The sequence below is a fragment of the Gopherus evgoodei genome, chromosome 2, assembly GCF_007399415.2.
Source record: "Gopherus evgoodei ecotype Sinaloan lineage chromosome 2, rGopEvg1_v1.p, whole genome shotgun sequence".
NCBI lineage: Eukaryota > Metazoa > Chordata > Testudines > Testudinidae > Gopherus > Gopherus evgoodei.
Genome location: NC_044323.1, coordinates 100,392,064 through 100,411,223, shown reverse-complemented (window position 1 = coordinate 100,411,223; position 19,160 = coordinate 100,392,064). Strand labels below are relative to the sequence as shown.

At 42.0% G+C, this 19,160-nt stretch overlaps 1 protein-coding gene across 1 annotated transcript in view; it reads right to left on the bottom strand.

Moving 5' to 3' along the window:
• CUL1 (cullin 1) overlaps window positions 1-13,797 on the bottom strand; it is a 95,300-nt gene extending 81,503 nt beyond the window's left edge. Inside the window, 1 exon segment of the mRNA XM_030551436.1 lies at window positions 13,731-13,797. The gene's annotated coding sequence lies outside the window, so the exon portion shown is untranslated.
• Window positions 13,798-19,160: the final 5,363 nt, after the last annotated feature.

The following is a 19,160-nucleotide window of genomic DNA, read 5'->3' as shown; positions in this document are numbered from 1 at the left end:
TATACTTATCTGGGCATATAAAAGAAAACCTTTTCTTGGCATCTGTTGCATATAAAGCAGACTTTGTCTTCTCAGTAATAGATTTAGTATGAAGCAGACAGTTTGAAGCATATAAAACCAGTTCACTATCCTTCACCTCTGCTCATCAAAGATGGGCAGCATGATTCCCCTCAGATTTCAGTATGTGCAACAAATGTACATGTGCACGCCATAAAACTTTCTTACGAAGTTATATAAATGCCATTGGGGGTGCAACAGTAGACCTTTGGCAACATATGCATGAATGTACAGTAAAGAGTTCAGAAATAACACTATGCCCCTGCTGCACATACCCTTCCATAAAATAGAGTTAGATAACACCTTTGCATGTTTGTTCAATTGTAATCATTAACATGAAAGAAATGTGATGTAAGATCATTTAAAAACAAACCAAGTATAATTTTTCAAATGAAAGTTTTCCATATAAAAAAGTTCTGCACAGATTTTTTTTTCTTCAGCGTAACAATATTACGGGCCAGATATTGAAAGCCTGGCCTCTACAATTTTTGTATCACAAATTTGATGGCATAAAATTCTGGGCACTATTTTCCTCTGTGATGGAGTATATCAGGGCTTCTCTCCCCTAGCTGCTGGCGGTGGCGACATCCTACAGCTAGCTCCCTGCTCAGGGAAAACCCCCTCAGATTGGGCTACCAACAAGAGGACTCCTCCACACACCTACAAAGGTGAGGAAGATTTATAGATTCTAATGCCAGAAAGCATCATTGTGATCTAATCTGACCTCCTATATAATGAAGGCCACAGAACTTCTCCAAAATAATTCCTAGAACATATCTTTAACAACAACAAAAATCCAATCTCGATTTTAAAATTGTCAGTGTTGAACAAACAAATATGGCCCTTGATAAATTGTTCCAATGTGTAATTACTCTCACCACTAGGTATTTACATTTTATTTCCAGCCTGAATTTGTCCAGCTTCCTTTCCCTGATAGACTGAAGAGACCTTATTAAATATTTATTCCCCACATATAGACTGTAATCAAGTCACCCCTTCGCCTTCTCTTTGTTAGACTTATAGAACTCAAACAATTTAGCTTATCACTACAAGACATGTTTTCTAATCATTTAATCATTCTTGTAGTTCTTCTGTGAACCCTCTCCAATTTATCAACATTCTTCTTGAATTGTGGGAACCAGAACTGGACAAAGTATTCCATCAGCAGTCATACCAATGCCAAATAACGGTAAAATAACTCAGTGGTTCTCAACCAGGGGTAAATGTACCCCTAAGGATATGCAGAGGTCTTCCAAGGGGTACATTTAGTTATTTGCCCAGTTTTACAACAGGCAATATAAAAAGCACTAGCGAAGTCAGTACAAACTAAAATTTCATACAGACAATAACTTGTTTATATTGCTCTATACACTATCCCACTGAAATAGAAATACAATATTTACATTCCAATTGATTTATTTTATATGTTGTAAAAATGAGAAAGTAAGCAATTTTTCAGTAATATGTGCTGTGACACTTTTGTATTTTTATGTTTGATTATGTAAACAACTAGTTTTTAAGTGAGGTGAAATTTGGGGGTATGCAAGACAAATCAGGGGTTTGTCTGAAAGGGGTACTTCCATAGTCTGAAAAAGTTCCGAGCCACTTAAATAACCTCTACTCCTACTTGAAAGTCCCCTGCTTACACATCCAATGTTCACATTAGCTCTTTCGGACTCAGCTTCACACTGGGAGCTCATATTCAGATGATTATCCACCATGACCCCCAAATCTTTTTCAAAGTCACTGCTTCCCAGAATAGAGTTCACCCCATCCTGTAAGTATGGCCTATATTCTTTTTTCCTAGATGTATACATTTAGCTGTATTACAACACAGTTTGGTTGTGCCCAGGCTACCAAGCAATCTACATCACTCTGAATCATTGACCTATCCTCTACATCATTTATAAATTTTTGTGTCACCTGAAAACTATCAGTGATGATTTTAAGTTTTCTGTGGGTCACTGACAAAAACGTTAAAATGCATAGGGCTAAGGACCGATCCCTGTGAGACTTCACTGGAAACAGCCACTGGATGACAATTTCCTGCTTACGATTACATTTTGAGATCTATCAGTTAGCCAGTTTTTAGTCCACTTAATGCGTGCCGTGTTAATTTTATATCATTCTAGTTTTTTAGTCAAAATGCCATGCGGTACCAGGTCAAATACCTTATAGAAGTCTAAATATATTACATCAACACTATTACCTTTATCAACCAAACCAGCCATCTCCTCCAAAAAACGATATCAAGTTACTGTGACACAATCTATTTTCCATAAACCCATGTTGATCTGTATTAATTACATCACCTTTCTTTAATCGAGTCCTGTATCAGCTCCTCCATTACCTTGCCTGAGATCAATGGCAAGCTGACAGGCCTACAATTACATGCATCATCCTGTTTATCTTTAATAATTGGTGTAACATTTCTTCCAGTCTTTTGGAACATCTCCACTGCTCCAAGACTTATAGAAAAACAACATTAGCTGTCCAGAGAGCTCCTCAGCCAGCTCTTATAAAACACTAGGTTGAAAGTTATCCAGAGTAGTGAAATGCTTTTGCTGGCATAGCTTAGTTCCCATACTGGTTCCCTGCAGAAATTAAACTATGCTAACAAAAGAACTCTTATGCCAGTATACCTGCACCCATGCTAGGGCTTTTACCAGTACAGAAATGGGGGCGGGGGAGGAAGAGAGAGAGAGAGCGCACACGCCTAACTTTTCTGTAGGGCAAAAATTTTTAGTGTAGACCTGACCAAAGCAAAATTTCAAAAGAAAAAAAAAGTGTCATCTCTTTACTTTTAGTAATTTTAGATGGTATTTGTAGCAACAGAAGGCAGAACATTTTCAGACAAATCTGATTTTCAAGTTAATCTGTCCCTTTAACTCAAGACCTTGGTTCTTCCTATGTCTGACATATGTTACAAATCACAGGATGCTTTTAACTGAGCCTGTAGCGGTTAGCTTTGCACTTTTTTGCCTACCAGGGCTAGCTTTTACATTTAAAGAAGAATGAGGTGCTTTGGGAGAAGACAGCATATGTGCATTGCAGGTCAAGCCAAAGAGTGAGCATGAGAGAAAGAAGAAAAGCTACAGTGGTCAGAAGGACTTGCAGACTTATTTCATTCAAACCTAGCATAAAGTCTAAATGGAAAACTGAATAAGCTGAAAAAAAGATAGCAGATATACTGTCCAGAAGGCTTGCTGCAAGACCAATGTTTGCTGTTGAACTGGCCATGGAGATGCAGCAAAGGAAGGTGAGGGAGGACTCAGCCAACAAAGGACAAAGATATAGCAATAAATAGCAGAGCAGGAAAAAAGGCAAACCATTTTTTTTAAGTGAGTCAAGACAATGTAATTTAGCAAGAAGGGCAGCAGCATCATGGAAACCCAGAAATACCGATTTGGGCAGTTCAGAGACTTCACTGCCCCTAGAGTCGAAAATTCTGTTAAAGGTGCTTGCCTTCCTGAAACTTCTTCCCCCCTTTTTTTGAAGATAAGTAACTTTTTTTCCAGTAAATCTCAAAACATCTATTTAAAATGCATTTAATAAATTGGAATACTATGACCCCACAGACCTCTATGGAGCAAAATACCATTTTAGCGTTGCCTGACATTTCACTATAGCTACCACAGTACGTGCAAACCACCTCGGCAAAATTAGAAACTAAGCACAGTCTGCTTTTCCCTAAACCCAGAGCACTGCCCACTCCATTTTAGAGAATTTAGCTTACCACAAAGTATGATTTCATATGGTGTTTTAGCTACACACTTGAATTTTTAACTGTAATTAACATTCTTTATACAGGCACCCTATTCTTCATCTTATTGTCACCTTAAGGTTAGGTAGACTCTGACTTCTATCAGTTCCTTAAAAACAATGAAATTTTAATCACTGCCATTCAATTCTGGCTCCAATCTTGTTCTCATGAGCTCACTAATTTTACAGCTTCTTCCACTTTGTTAATTTCGCAGGACCTCAGCTGATCAAGGCACATCCAGCCACAGAGCCTGCCCATTCAGCTTATAAATAAAGATAATAGTACATGGATTTGTCTTGCAAGCAGTCTGAAGTTTCTAGATGTCCAAATATATTACTTTGTATAGTTTAAATCCTGAAGTGCTTCCTTCTCCTGCGTACTCATACCAACATTTCATTCACAGGTGATAAAAACATTGGCATTACAACTAGTATAAAGTTAATGCAGATGACCAAAAGAAATTAGTGATGCTATGTTTTGAAACGAAGTATTTTTACAGGATTATTATTGTTAATTAACTTCCTCTAACTAAAAAATGATCACTCCTGGCCTAACTTTCCTTGTTACTCCAGTTTTTTAAAAATAAGCTTATATTTTAAGTTCTATATTTGACTGTAAATTAGACTGTACTGCTTCCAGTTTTAGACATATGCCAAACACAATGGCATTTATTGGCAATTTAAAATAATATCATGGAGCAAAGCTACACCATTTTCAACTCCACACAGTACCACTAACTACCTTAACTCTTGATGCCTAAAAGACAACAGCTACTGGGTGCACAAATACAGACCAGGCGTATAACCCTACTCTTCCAACAAACAGAAAAACCCATTAAGAACGTTACTGATACATGAGATTTTTTTCCTCCTGGTTAAACCAAACAGCTTAATTATAATAAACCAAAATTTAACTTTCTGCATTGCTCAGAACTTATACCTCTCAAAAATATCATTTGTTCTGTTCTATAAAAGATCAGATGACTATTCCCAACAATTCTTATTTTTAAATTAATCTTTGCTTTCCAACAATTACAACAGCTAACTGCTGCTACACCTTGTCTACACAAAACAGTGCAGTGGTTTAACTAAAAAAGTTTATAAATTAATCTAGTAAAACCAAAACAAACCCTCAGTGTTGACACCTTTAAACCTTGCTTGTGTCAAAGTTACAAAATTAAACTTGCACCAGAATTTAACTAAACTGATTTTTTCAATTGATTTACTCAAACAGGTTCATTTTTGCATTACACTAGTTATATTAGTAAAGGGATTTTAGGAAGGGTATACTTTCAAGGAAAACAAAGAAAATTGGGAACATGCTTGTAATAAAGAGTAATTTGTGTGGAGAAAATATTTAAAATTGTGAATATTTTGAATTTAGAAGTTGAACAGTGGCCCTGTTTTTTGCCTTCAGCTCACATATTGTTATGTATGTGTATGACCTCACTAGCACATAAAGTAGGCTAAGAAATGTATCATTACTAGCAACTCCATCAGGGCCATGAGGAATCCTGAACTATGAACTTTTTATTCTCAAAGAAGTTTCAGGTGTTTAATTTTGTTTGAATGTGTTTCAAGATTTTCCCCCCAAAATGGTTTCAGATTACAGAGGAGAGGAATTGCTTTTTGGAGGATAAAGGGATTATTTCTGAATTTCTCTTTAAAAAGCCAGACAACTTATAATTTAGTTTTTGCAGAAATTGGTCATCCTTTTCCTTAATTGTATGCATCCCTTCTCTCCTCTTTCATCACTTCTCTCCTTCATTTTTGCTTCTTTTCAAAACCTTTGTGTTTCAGGGATCTTCCAAAAATCTTTCCCCCTTCTCAGTTTCCCTCTCTCCCTACCCCACAGTCTTTTCTCCAAAATTCATGCATCACAATCACCTCCCTTTTGGTAAAGATGGAACATGACTTCCTCAAAAGCTCCTTCAACTCCTCTGAGGTAGTTACTTGACAGAAAATGAGGGACATGCTTACTTCAGAAGTTAAGTAGGCTTCCTTAACAGCATATCGAACCTGTGCTAACAGAAGCAGCAAAGGACTAAGCTTTGTATTATACTTCGATGAGCAACAAAAGAACAATGGATGAGCTGAGCTGCTACTAACACATTTGGTTTGCACATCTCTCTCTTGGTTTGCATGTCTAATCTCACCCAATCTCCCCCATTTTGTGTTTACTATGTCTTCTCCTCTGAGGGAACCACATCTGTGCTGCAGCTCCATCCCACAGCACTTCCCCAGCTGTACAAAACTGTGCAGAATTACAATTTCAATTTGCTGCTCCTGCTGGCGCCAATCAGCAAGCACAAGGTTCAAGAGCAACAACATAGGAACTTTTAGAACATAGGGAGGCAAACTATACAATTCCCAAACCAACTATATCCCCAACCTCAGGTCAATTTCTCCTTAACTCAAACCTCTGCACTTTCCTTCTGCAGATATCCTCCATTGTCATGAGACCACAGAACTGTTAATGAATTTACACACTCAATTTAAATAGCCAAGCAAAACACAGTGAATTAAGCACAGAAGTGTAGCCCTAATACTAAATTCTATTAACATTACTGAAGACCCTATTTCATCATAAAAAACACAAGATGAAATAATACATTTTACACCAAAATATACTAGATGCAATTTAAATTCACAAATAAGATAATCTGACATCAGTTAAGGCTGAAATTCTGTCCTTTAGTTTAACCTGCTTCCGTACATTTGCCTGATTTGTAGCTGAAATTGACCTTTAGAATTATTTAGTCTAATTTCAGTATAGTTTCATCTTGTAAATTTTAGAGATAAGAATTCCTCTGAGTAGGAGTTATTATTCCCCTGCTCCTCCCAGTTTCTAGGAAGTCACTCTGACCCCTGCTGGGAGTTTCTATATCAGCAACAGAGACTGGAACCAGAAGCAGCAGCACACAGAATCATAGAAATGTAGGGCTGAAAAGACCTTGAGACGTTACCAAGTCCGGTACCGTGCACTGCAGTAGGACCAAGTAAGCCTAGACCACCACTGACAGGTGTTTGTCCAACAATGTTTTTAAATACTTCCAATGATGGGGATTTCACAATCTCCCTTGGAAGCCTATTTCAGAGATTAACTAACCTTACAGTTGGAAAGTTTTTCCTAGTGTCTAACCTAAATCTCCCTTGCTGCACACTAAAACCCATTACTTCTTGTCCTACCTTCCGTGAACAAAGAACAGTTGATCACCATCTTCTTCATACTAGCCATTAACATATTTGAAAACTTATCAGGATACTCCAAAGTCATCTTTTCTCAAGATTAAACATGCCTAGTTTTTTTAACCTTTCCTCAGAGGTCAGGTTTTTTAAATATTTTACCATTTTTGTTACTCGCCTCTGGACTCTCTCCAATTTGTCCACCTCTTTCCTAAAGTGTGGCACCCAGAACAGAGCACAGACTCCAGCTGAGACATCACTAATGCCGAGTAAAGCAGGACAATTATCTTCCTAGTGTTAAGGTTTCTCATTCTGGGGTGTATTTTTTGCATCTCCATCACACTGCTGACTCTCATTCATCTTGTGATCCACTATAACTCCAAGTTCCTTTTCAGCAATATTACCACCTAGCCAGTTATTCCCAATTGTGTATTGTGCATTTAATTTTTGCTGCCTAAGGGCACTGGGAACTTAGATCAGCATACCTACATCTCCAAGGGATGTGAGAAATCCAAACCCCTGAGAGATGTATCTATGCTGACCTAACACCCAATATGGGGGAAGACAGAAGATTCTTCCATCAATCTTGCTATCTCCTCTTAGGGTATGTCTTCACTACCAGCCAGATCGGCAGGCAGCGATCGATCCAGCAGGGACTGATTTATTGTGTCTAGTCTAGACGTGATTAATCGGTCCGAGTGCTCCCTCATCGACTTCTGTACTCCAGCTTGGCGAGAGGCATAGGCAGAGTTGACGGGGGAGTAGCAGCAGTTGACTCACCGCGGTGAAGACACCACGGTAAGTCGATCTAAGTACATTGACTTCAGCTACATTATTCACGTAGCTGAAGTTGCGTAACTTAGATCGATCTCCCCCCAGTGTAGACCAGGCCTGAGAGATACAGATTACCTATACTAGTGGGAGAACCCCACCCTTCACTGTGGGCAGCATCTACACTTAAACTATTACAGCACCACAACTACTACACTCGAACTATGCCACTATAGCGCTTTAAGTGTAGGCACATGCTAACTTAAGTACTTCGCGCTTGTCTTTAATGAATTTCATCTTGATGAATTCAGACCAATTCTCCAATTCATCAAGGTCATTCTGAATCTAATCCATAGCACTTGTAATCCTGTCCAGTTTGGGGACATCTGCAAATTTTAAAGCACACTCTCCGCTCCATTATCCAAGACAATAATGAAAATATTTAACAGTACAAGACCCAGGACTGACCCCTGCAGAAAACCTCTGAACTACTCTGAGTATAGTCTTTCAACCAGTTGTGCAGCTATTTTAGAGTAATTTCATCTACATCACATTTTCCTAGTTTGCTTATGAGAATGTCATGTGGGACTTTGTCAAATGCCTTCCTAAAAAAAAAGATATAAAAATCTAGACATGTCACTTGCAAATATATTTTTGTGGCTGCTGTGCCTCCCTAGTTGCAACAGTATCAACAGCCCTAATAACTACAGAAGGAAAGAGAGAATGAGCACCTCTTCCCACTCTCTCTAGAAAAATGGTAACAGCAGGCCAGAGAAAGAAGCCTCCCATAATTCCCCAAATCCAATAGTAGTCTATTGCTCACCATGCCACTCACTTTGTACGAAAGTGAGGTCAGTTATTTCAACTCGAATTTCTCACACACTTAGGTAGTGTTAATGACAGCAACTTTGACACAAGGACAAGTAGCACTGTATAAACCATTACTACTGCAGGTGTACATATGTTTAATTGCAGATCCAAGAGTGATGTTTTCAATTAATCTTGGAATAAAATGTACAACTGGGAAGATATTAAGATTAAATATGTTTCAATCCTTTACTTTTAGTATGAGATTTAAAAGTGTCATCAGGCTACACAGATCCCACATGACCATCTAACAGTGAACCTTCTGACTGACAATCCTTCCAAAAGCAGAATAATCAAAAGGGAAGATGAGGGAGATGGGGCATGTAATGCAATTCCGTCCCAGGTTCTGAAAATAACAAATAAGAATTATGTTGCTAACTTGAGAAAAGAAGGATGGTGCTCAGGTTGAGGTACAATACTAGATACTGAGAGATCCAAGCGATCCATGGCTCTGCCACAAACTTCCTGTTCCACAGTTACCTCATCTATAAACTAGGGTTAATATTTTCCTAACCTCAAAGGTATAGTAATTCAAGTTTGTAAACCCTTCAAGATTCTCAAATAGAACACACTATAGATGCAGAATGTATTATACTAAAAATATAGTGTAGAATCTAAATGAAATTTATAATGCAGCTTCTTTGGATTTTTCAAAAATGTTTGTAGAAGACAAATAAAATTGTATTTCTAAAACACTGACAATCTGACCATTCTAATTTTTTTTTAAAAGAAAGAAAAATATGGCAAAGAATTTGACCATCTTATGAAACAATATTGCCCCCCCACCAGTGCCGGAGATAGTCCAGACATACTATAATGCTACATTAAATGGTATTACGAAAAGCCTGATATAGATATGATGTCTCACTTCTGTACTAGTGACAGTGTAGCTCCACCAGTGGGAGCCCTGGTGCAGACTGACCTTGGCAGTTTCAGCTCCATGTAATTTAACGCTGCTCACAGCAAATCTAGGCTGCACAGCAGTAAACACACCAGTAGCCAATCTACATTAGTTCTCCCAATGGAGATGCAACAATCATAGTGAAACATCTGACAAAAAATGCTAGTGCAGACAAACTCAATAGCTTTCTCTCTCATTTCTTAAGCTATTTCCTTTTCTTTCTTGCCTTCATTAGAAGTTCTCTTGTAATAAATGCAAAAAACAGAGCAGTCACTGTGGCTGATTAAAAATACATCCTATACAATCCCTATATAACATGAGACTACAACTTTTAGCAAAGCTTGCAATTAGTTATTGGCACAGCTGGCTCAAATCACCATTTGCTTCAATTTACCTCATCTTTAAAATTCAGTAACTGTGGCAACTAACAGTGTTTTGCCCCTGCCAGAGCCCTAGGCTGGCACAAGGCTGTATTTCTGAAACTGGCTTACACATTTTTACAGTGCAGTCAGGACCCCCATAACTAAGTTTATTACTGGTTTCACAGGGTGTCCTTCCTCGCTGCTACATGCAGCAGAAAGCCAAAAAGATACACTACCCTATATGCTGCTGATATTGTTCTGTGTGTATGTCCTCCAAACCCTGTGTCCCCTGCCGAGGCATCACAGTTCCCCAGATTTTTTCTAGAATGCATGGATAAAAACAAGATTATACATTGTGGTAAATACAGACTCTCAATCATGGCTGTCATAGAGCAAAGTTCTACAGACAAAACTGAACTTTTATTTGTAACACCATTAATATGACTGTGTCAACAACTGGCTATAAAACCCTGGGAAAGTTGTTGCATAACATGGCCTTTATATCTATCTGCAATAGGAAAATGACCCTTTGTTAGGCCATCTACACTATCACGGTAAGCCAACCTATGCTTCACAACTCCAGGTATGTGAATAGCTGGAGTTGACGTACCTTAGGTCGAGTTACCATGGAGTGTACACCACAGGGGAGGGAAGGCAGGGGAGGCTCCCATCAACTTACCTTACTCTTCTTGTCACGGGCAGAGTACAGGGGGTGACTGGAGAGCAATCTGCAATCGATCTGGCAGGTCTTGACTAGACCTGCTAAATCAACCGCCAGTGAATCAATCCCAGAGCATTGATCCCAGCTGTAGTGTAGGCTTGCTCTTAACAATTTTTTTCAGCATTGGGTATGTCTCCACTTCCCCCACCATGCATTCTCAAAATCCATGTTGAAAGTGATTTAATTACTGGTGATCCTGGAACAAAACTATTTTCAGTAGCATTACAGAAAGCATTACAGAAAGTATAAAAACCATTTTGTCCACTAGCAGTTCTCTTTGCTGGAACTGAAAGTAGTTTAACCCTATGCTGGTAACCATTGTCATCAATGAATAATTCCTGAGGCCATGTCTAAATTTTACGGGGATAGATGCTGCTGTAACCATTGCAGCGGGGGGTCAATGTAGCGGGTCTAGTAAAGACCTGCTAAATCAACTGCAGAGCACTCTCCGGTGGACTCCAGTACTCCACCAGAATGAGAAAGTAAGGAAAAGTGACGGGACAGCGTCTCCCGTCGACACTGCACAATGTAGACACTGAAGTAAGTTGACCTAAGCTACGTTGACTCCAACTACATTATTCACCTAGCTGGAATAGCATAATTTAAGTCGACTTATCCCCGTAGTGTAAACAAGGCATGATTTAGTGAAGTGGGCCTGTCTATGGTTCATGTACTCAAACAAACAATCCAGCACCAGAGAAATGTAATTGATGAACAATACACTGGTATCTCGATATAACGCTACCCGATATAACATCAGTTTGGATATAACGTGGTAAAGCAGTGCTCCAGGGAGGGGCCGGGGGCGGACTGGGGGCTGCGCACGCCAGTGGACCAAAGCAAGTTCAATATAACACGGTTTCACCTATAACGCGGTAAGATTTTTGGCTCCCAAGGACAGCATTATATCGAGGTAGAGGTGTATTTAATAGAACAGAGTATTAAATATATCCTTGAATATATTATAAAAAACAGCAAAATTCTATAGGAATCAACTGAAGATAAACCCAAGTAAGACACACACAAACCAAAATAAGTGTCCACACGGGGGTTTGCATAAAGTTAGCTAATTTCTTTTATGAAGATTTAATTGAAACCGGTGCAACTGTCTGAGGCAGACAACAGCAAACTTATAGACACAAACTATAAAACAGGTTTAAACCAATGTGACACACATAGTATTCTAATTATGCATGGCACTTAATTCTGACTGCAATAGTCAAGTTACAAGGATAAAGCAATCAACATTAACAGATTAGGCAACAGATATAACAGTGACAAGAGGAGCAAGGATAGGTCAACTACAAGGAGGAACAACTGGCAATTTTCAAATCAAGTTTGGATGTTTTTCTAGAAGATATTCTCTAGTTTAAACAGGAATTATTTCAGGGAAGTTCTATACAATAAAGGTCAGACTATGTGATCACAGTGGTCCCTTCTGGCCTCATAATCTATGAATCTTCTGAACCACAAAAATCAGAGAGGGAAGTGACCAATTTTTAAGAGGATCATATCAGGTCAATTCATCTGCCAGTGCAAGCCTCTAAAATAAGTGCCCAGGGCTGTAGGTGGTGAAAGTGGGCCAATTTACTACATTTCTGCTTTTGAAAAGATTCCAAACAGTGTTACCTCCCAAAAATCACCAATTCACAATACCATAGAGGAAACAATTTCTGAGTTGTACTTTAAGCTAATTCCCCATTCCCTCACTAGTCTCTCCCCCGACTTCTCCAAAATAGCAGGTTTTTATTAAAGCACCTGATGGACCAGGTAATTATCCCCAGATAAAAAGTGAGACAAAAAAAGAGAAAAGTTATACATGCAGTAAATAAAGCAACACTGATTCGGGGTGGGGGTGTTAAACTGGTTAGCTGTTATTCCCAGAGAACTAAAAACATAATTGGGGCAAATTAATAGAGACAGGGAAATCTGTGCGCACAGCCTGGATAGGAAAAGATGTTCAAAAATTAAGCCAACTGGCACCACTCCATCAAAAAAAATAAATAAATAATGGCACAGCAAGAGGATATAAGTACAAGGTAGTAGAGACAGAATGTGGGTTCACAGAAAGGAAGGAAGAAGTGTAATGCGAAGATGATGAGGGATCTTAGGGAAAGATTTGAGGACAAGTAAATAAGATCAGCAGGGGTAAGAATCACAGTGCGGGAAATAGTTTTTTGGAAAAAGAATTACAGCACGGGAATAATTATGGTGGATGAATGCTCCACACTGAGGGACAAAGAACGATTAAAGGTATGGGGAAAGGATCCCAGTTAAAGGAAAACAGATCACTGTAAGGCTTTGTTACAGAGTTGTTAGTGGGCAGCAGAATATTAACTGGACAATTATAAGGATTTAGTTGAGGAACACTGAGAACTATGGAGATAGTCATTGGGGAGGGGCAGAAGAGGGTTACAGGGAAAGTCACTGAGGATGAAGGGACAGTAGAGGGCTTTGGGGAGTAGTAAGTTGCACAGTCTTAAAGAGTGGGGGGAGGCTGGAGGGAACTGGGATGATATGGGGTCAGGGATAACTGAGATGATGCAGAAGTCTGGCAGTCAGGCACTGGGGGCTGGGGTGAGGGGCTGTGGAAGAGAATATTCTGGAGTGACTGGGATAATACTGGGAATGAGAGGGGCTGGCCACAGGGGGTGAGAGGGCCAGTCCCTGAGACTGGCTCCAGGAGCAATGCTAAGACATTGTGGGGGCTACCCCCTTGCGCAGGAGGCTCCTGGGGCGACACGGGGCTGCCCCTTGGGGCAACACTGGGACAGGAGGGGGGAGGCTCCGGGGCGGTACCGGGAGAGGCATTTCCAGTGCGTAGTTCGAGGCCTTTCCCCAGAGGCCGAGCCAGGGGCAGAGGGGCTGGATCCCCGGCCGGGCTCGGCCCCACCCCGGGGCTGGCGGGCCAGGGCATAAAACGCGCCCGAAGGGAAGAACGAGCAGCGGCGGCGGCGTCCGGGCCTCCCCTGCGCGAAGGCTGCGGAGCGACTCCGAGCCGGGCCTCGCAGCCGCCCCGCTCCCGCCGCCTCCCCGCGTCTGTCCCGCCGCCGCCGCCGGCCTCACTGCGACACCGCGGCGCCGCCGAGGCCTCGGCACTCACCAGCATCGCGCGTCCCGCAGAGTCAGGCCCGGCCGCGCCGCGTCCGCCCGCCCCTTCCGCCTCCGCCAGGCCCCGGATCCGCCGCCTCCGCCTCCGCCTCCCTCCCCGCGCGGCCCCAGAGGAGGCGCGAGCACCGCCCCCGGCGCACAGCGCGCCCCGCCCCGGCTCCCAGCCGCCAGCCCTGGGGGAGAGAGGGACCCGGCGCTGGCCGCACGCGGGGACGCGGTGCTCGCTCCAGCACCGGGGTCTCCCCAGTAGTGGGGGGCTACCCAGCTCCGGACCAGGGTGATTCCCCAGCACCCCGGGGGGAGTCCGCCCAGCACCCACCTGCCGACGCCACCCGCTCATTCCTAGGGAGAGAAATGAGGTTGAGTGACCGAGCTGACACTTGGGGGGGCTCGCCTCCCCGTCACACCAGGATGGAGAAAGAGGGGGAGCTAACTAACCCTTCAGCAACTGCACACACACACCCGCACTCAGCCCCAGTGAGAATGGAAGACTGAACCCTCCCACAGCCGGAATTAGAGAGGGGGGGGAGGGCTAGCTAAAACCCTTGCAAGTTAATATACTTTTATTTATGCCAGTCACGCTGGTCATCGAGTCCTCTGTTGTCCTTCCTTGGAGGATGGATGTAATATTATGTTTGATATTACAATGTAGTGGTATGACTCGTGGGGAAGATCAAGTGCCCACAAAGTCACGTGCATCCGACAAACGGGTTATTCATCCACAAAAGCTCATGCTTCACTATGTCTCTTAGTCCGTAAGGTGCCACAGGACTCTTTGCTGCTTTTACAGATCCAGACTAACACGGCTACCCCTCTGATACTTGACACAAAGTCACAGAAATTGGAGGGACAGCTATAACTCAAACTTGTTTTTTGTTAATTCGGATAATTTGTGCTGAAGTGGAACAACTCCAGTAAGGGCCACAGTTTGACTGAAAGAGGTCTCGTTTGAGAGAGAGAGACAGCCCTGTTCTGTTGAATGGGGCAAGTGTTGAAGCTTTAGGCCCATTTTTTTTTTTACAGATATTTAAATGAGATCTAGAGGATGTGATGATGTTGGGGTAATGTATTGCCTCACTGGGTAGGCAGAAGTCATAGCAGACAGGAATTATAGAAGGAGACATTGAAGGCCTGGTGCTGCTATATGACATTGGGCTGCCTGTAACGTTTTCAGTTATTGCAAGTTAAGCTGAGTTGAACCTGAGCAGTGTTTGAAGCAGAGATTTAATTCAGTAGTTGCCATTTGTTCCCTATAAGCAATACCCTCACATGGCAATGATGGCATTGTTCTAGTGGAAGTGCTGCCTTTCATGAGACATTAACCCCTCTGAACTTACTAAAGATTGTAGGGTATATCTTGAGAGCATCCTGACAAAGTAGCAGCTTAGATAATATACTGACTAGCTCTAGTCACCCTGCCATTCAGTTGGCTATTCTTCACTGTCTGTCCTAAACTGGTATCTGTTACTCAGTATTAAGAAGGTTTCCCACTGAAAAAGGAGAGGGGATGGGATTTAGGGACCCTTACACCTGAGAATTTTGCTGTGGCAGGACTCTCTCTGCATCCTATCATTACAAATAGTGCAGATACAGATTCACTGGCCATTCTCCTCTGCAGACAGAGGGCCAGATTCTGATCTTAGTTATACCAAAGGAAATTTGGAGTAACTGCATTGAAGTCAATGGTGTTACTCTGCTTTTACACCCGTATAAAGGACATCAGAAACTGGCCCAAGGAGTGCAACACTCAGAGTATACTATGGTACAAGTTGCACAAACAGTAGATAACCAGGAGGAGAATATTCCATTATACCCTGAAATTATCAGGTCACATTTAGGCATCACAGGCTGTGCACCATTTTCAAAGTTTGGCCATTAAAAATACCCCACAAATAGCTGTTGTCCACACAACCTCTTCAATGAATTATTTCCTTATACAATAAAATCTTCTCCAGAACCATCCAGTGAAATGAACATAATCAAATACGTTGAGACAGCTCCTCTAAGAAAACAGTGCTAGCATAGCAGTCAGGAAGCACCACTTTGGAAGCAGGGTCAGTAGATGTGATGGACCCTATTTGCCAACTGTGGAGCACTGCATCATGTGCACTATGATTGCTCATGAAAAATTGCTTTACAAGCACTATCCCTGAGCATGACATAGCACTTCCTATTTGCCAGAGCAGAAGTTATGTATTAGAGGTGAAGTTAATGCACCTGATGAATAACATGCAGTCTTCTTGGTGAAGTCAGGACAAAGAGGATCAGAGGGAAGAGGAAACCAAATATGGGGTGGGGGAACAATTATTAATAAATGAGGTCAGTGATGATAAAATCTCTGAAGGTTTGTTTTAACTTCATTTTGCAATATTATAACATTTAATTAAAAATTCATACACTGTTAAAGTCAGCATTGTTTTCAAATGCTAAACCAAGGAGGGGATGGGGCCATACATAAGAGAAGAGGGGAGAAAAATCTGTCAAGGAGTGAAAAAGAAGAAAGGAAAAAGCCTGAATTATCATGCACAAACAACCATTACCGTCTGGTTCTGAGTCCTATAGCACAACAAAGAAAAAGAGAGTTTTCTTAATCCTGCAACAGAAACTTGAGATCGTACAGAAATTTGAGCATAGCATCCCAGCGAGAAAAAAAAACTTTCAGGAGAGTATAATTGTGGTTTACGAGCTGTGTATGACTTGAACATGGGCAAGTCATGGATTCGTAAGTTTATTCATGACGATGACAGCATGCTTGGTGTGCTGAAGAGGAAGTCTGAAAAAAATCTTCATTGGAAACTGTAGATTTTTCTTTATACACATGGTTCAAACAGAAACATGCTGAAGGAATTCCGGTTTCAGGACCAATGATAGCAGAAAAAGGCAGGGAATTTCATGCAAAAATGAACATTATTTTCAGGCCCTGCCTCTCAGTAGTCATGCCTAGTGGTTGGAGTGGAGCTAGAAACCAGACATAGGGTTGGGACTGTGCTGAGGGTAGTGCTGGAATCAAGATATGGGAACAGGCCAGTATCAGAACCGAGATCAGTGTCTGCAGACAAGTCAGATTGAGTACTATAGCCAGAGTCCAGATACAGGCCGAAGCCAGGTGATCAGAGTCCATAAACAAGCCAAATCAGTACTGTGACGCTGACAGACTAGCTCAGCATGACGCTGGCAGACCAGCTCAAATCAAAGCCATAGGCCAATTCACTTGTTAAGAGTAGAACAAAGAGAGATGTTACCACATTACATTTACATGGCATATGAACTGGTAATTACATTACACTAAATTTACCTGTTGGTTGCTATTGCCTTACATTATGTATATCCCTGTACTTAATTAACCCTAGGTTGTTAGTGAGAATTGATGAGCAAACTTCGTGCAAACTAATGAAAAACTGTTTGGATTGCTGTGACTAAATGCATTGTGTACATCTCTGTAATTAGATTGCCCATCAAACAGGATTGGAGCCTTGGAACTGTAAATGAGGAAGCATGCTAAGGAAAAGCCCATGTTGTGACAGAAACATTTGCCAGATTGCTTTCCAGGGAAAACAGCTATAAGAATGGATCCAGGGAATGATCTTGTATCTCTGAGTTGTTTGGACACTTTCAGGGAGCATTCCAGATGCAAGACAGAGATCCCCAAACTCACTTTGAGTAATCCCAAGAGACTTATGGAAAACTAACAAATTATTACATCTGTTATCACTTTGGACTTACAAACTTGGACTCATCTGTTAATGTATTTTACCTGCTCTAAACCACTCAATAACTCTCTTCATTTTCTTAGCTAATAAACCTTTAGTTTACTAGAGAAATTGGCGGCTAGCATTGTTTTTGGTGTGAGGTCATGAGTATCCATTGACCTGGGGTAAGTGACTGACCCTTTGGGATAGTGAGTATAATGTGAGGTGATTTTTGGTTTTAATAACTTTTCCCCACAAAGTCTACTTTGTCTGGGCAGCAAGATGCTCTGGAGAGCCTAAGGGGACTGTTGTAACTCCATGGTAAGACTGGTATAGTGATCCAGGAGTACACATATGTGAAATCTAATTATAGAATAAACCACCAGTTTGGGGTGCCTGCCCTGTTTTCTGACAGTCTGATCTGAGATTGCCGCTCTCAGTTGTGAGCTGCTCTAGACAAAGCAACAGGGACCATAGCTGGAGTCCAGATACAGGGCAAAGGTTGAAGCCTGGTGGTCAGAGTCCAAGAGGGTCAGGAGGCAGAGGCAAGACTGGAGCCAGGGGCGGCTCTAGGTATTTTGCCGCCCCAAGCATGGTAGGCAGGCTGCCTTCAGCAGCTTGCTTGCAGGAGGTCCCTGGTCCCGCGGATTCGGCGGCATGCCTGTGGGAGGTCCCAAAACCGCGGGACCAGTGGACCTTCCGCAGGGATGCCGCCGAAGGCAAACTGTCTGCCGTCCTCGTGGCGACCGGCAGAGTGCCCCCCGTGGCTTGCAGCCCCAGGCACGCGCTTGGCGTGCTGGTGCCTGGAGCTGCCCCTGACTGGAGCGAGCCAGTAACAAGAGTGGAGAAAGGTCAGGGTTGGGCAAGGACAAGACTGGAACACAACCCAGGCAAAGCTGGAATAGGAACCAGATCAGGAGCAGGCTGGACATGTAGGGAGTCTGGTACACTGCAAGGCTGCAGGGGGTTTCCTGGCTGGGTAGTTCTGTTGCACAGAGTAATCTGCAGCTCTGCCGGGGTTAGAGGACGTACCTGAACCTGAGAATTATCTGATCCAGGCTCTACTTCTGGATAGGCTGTTGCTCCATGCTTGAAGACTGAGTCATTTCAGGCTCTGTGGGAAGATTAAGTGCAACTGAGTTGTTGGTGCCTGGCTGAGTGCTGCCTCATCATAGCTCTGTTGCAGAGGCACCTATTGAGCCTCTGGGGATAGGGGGTTACAAGCCTGCCCACATCGAAAGCCCCCACACCCAGCCTAAAGGGAGGAGCCACAGGACCCAGGCATCAGGGAGCTGTGACAGTGCATCCCATATTCTTCAAAGAGATTACTATTATGATATGATTATGGCATAACAGCGATGTATTTTATACAAGATAGGTCATGTGAAATATTGTAAAGGTTATGATTTACTGAATATGATTATCCTATTTGTATGCATGTATCATTTTGGTATCTGAAGTTAGGAATATTGTCTATGTATCTATTACAAATGTGTTTACACCCGGGGAACGCCCAATAGACAAAAGACTGTCAGTCTAGATGGCTGGCTGGAAATGGTTAGGAAGAACAACTGGTCTTAGAAGAAGCTAATCTCCCACCCAGGAGCCTTCCTGAGGACCCTACAAATAGCCTCTGGTCATGGCTGCTATGACACTACAGGGACATGTGACCAGATCACCTGGTACTGGACTCCATCTTGGAATACCAGTGTTTTTCCACTGAAAGGCATGGG